This window comes from Aptenodytes forsteri, unplaced genomic scaffold, assembly GCF_000699145.1.
Source record: "Aptenodytes forsteri isolate BGI_AS27 unplaced genomic scaffold, ASM69914v1 Scaffold375, whole genome shotgun sequence".
NCBI lineage: Eukaryota > Metazoa > Chordata > Aves > Sphenisciformes > Spheniscidae > Aptenodytes > Aptenodytes forsteri.
Genome location: NW_008795869.1, coordinates 175,270 through 177,117, shown reverse-complemented (window position 1 = coordinate 177,117; position 1,848 = coordinate 175,270).

The window sequence follows — 1,848 nt, the reverse complement described above, 5'->3', positions numbered from 1 at the left end:
GGATCTCATTGGGTCCCATGGACTTGTGCACCTTCAGTTTCCTTAGATGGTCTAGAACCTGATGTTCTCCTACAGTGGGCGGTTCTTAATCATCCCAGTCCCTGCCTTTGCCTTCTGCAACTTGGGCGGTGTGGCTTAAGCACTTGCCAGTGAAGACTGAAGCAAAAAAGTTGTTGAGTATCTCAGCCTTCTCCAGATCCTGGGTAGCCAGGTCTCCTGTTTCCTTCCGGAGAGGGCCCACATTTTTCCTAGTCTTCCTTTTATCACCGATCTTGTTGCAATGTAAGCAGGTGGTAAAACAAAAAAAAAAAGAAAAAAGCTATGAGACTGTTGGTAAGACATGTTTGTTGTGGGATAAGCAAAGAGTCACAGAGAAAGCTGATTCCATAGCAAACGATCAAGGAAACCAGGAAAAGGTAAGTGCAATACAGTCCCTTTAGTCACATCTTCCAAATGCATGGGACGATCCGAAGATGTGCATGAACTCACAGCAGACAAAAAATCAGAGAGCTGAGCTGGGCCAAGCTGGTACAGGTCTGGCAGATATTGTTTGTACTCCTTGCCATGTTCCACTGGCTGGGCAACACTGTAGTACAGAGCAGAAATAGAAGAAACCAGCTGTGCATAGGAGGCAGAAACATTTTAAGTTACGGGTATTTCTGTCTCTTCCCCATCTCCCTTGCTATTTGGTCACAGCTGGCAAAGATGGTGATAAGGTGTGAAACCCTTATAAAACAAGTAGTAATTAGAGGGAAGTGGAGGAAACAGAAATGAACAGGCAGTGAATCTTTTGCCTTCCAGTCTTCTGGATCTATTTATAAAAGTACAGACACCAATGTTGAAATTAGAGAGATTAGATTTCATTATGCTGAGAAATTTCTCCCGTGAGGACTACATTTGTCATCCTGTGTAATGAAAACCTGATTTTGACAGTTCCATCTGTAAGTAACACTCCACCATGCAAATGCTAGGCTGTGACTCATCGTGCCACAGAAAACAGGCCTGCATTTGTAGAGCGACTTTCCACTTTGTCTTACGCACTCACTTTTTTTTTTATTTCTTGTATTAAGGAAGCTTCTATCCACCATTGTTCAGCAAATAAGATCTCATCAAGTGCATCATCTTTTTGACAGTTCCATCTGTAAGTAACACTCCACCATGCAAATGCTAGGCTGTGACTCATCGTGCCACAGAAAACAGGCCTGCATTTGTAGAGCGACTTTCCACTTTGTCTTACGCACTCACTTTTTTTTTTATTTCTTGTATTAAGGAAGCTTCTATCCACCATTGTTCAGCAAATAAGATCTCATCAAGTGCATCATCTTCATCCTGACAGAATTGATTCTGGAGCTGAATTATATACCAAGTAATTGGAATGACCTAGCAGGGAATGTGCCTGAATTTATAAATAGGATCTGAACTCAAATAACATATAAGTAGGTAATAAACCAATCTCCAGATTTCCTGGTAAAGTCTCATTATCAGCATCCAACACCTCCTTGATTAGGTTGCTCTCCTGGTATAAAATCCAGTTTATTACTTTTAAATAATGAATTATTCTATTGGGCTCAGTCAGGGGTTTGTAACTGAAAGATTTTGGGAGCTGTTCTAGAGAGACTGGGATTGTTTTACTTTTCTTTTATGTTGTAGCATGGCATCATGACATGGGAAAAGTGGTAAATTTTTTTAAAGGTTAGCTTTCCAGGTTTCTGTTATCAGACTATCTTTATACAGCAGATTTTTTTCCTGAAATTCCCCACGCGAATCATAGAATAGAATCATAGAATCATTAAGGTTGGAAAAGACCTCTAAGATCATCGAGTCCAACCGTCAACCCAACACCACCAC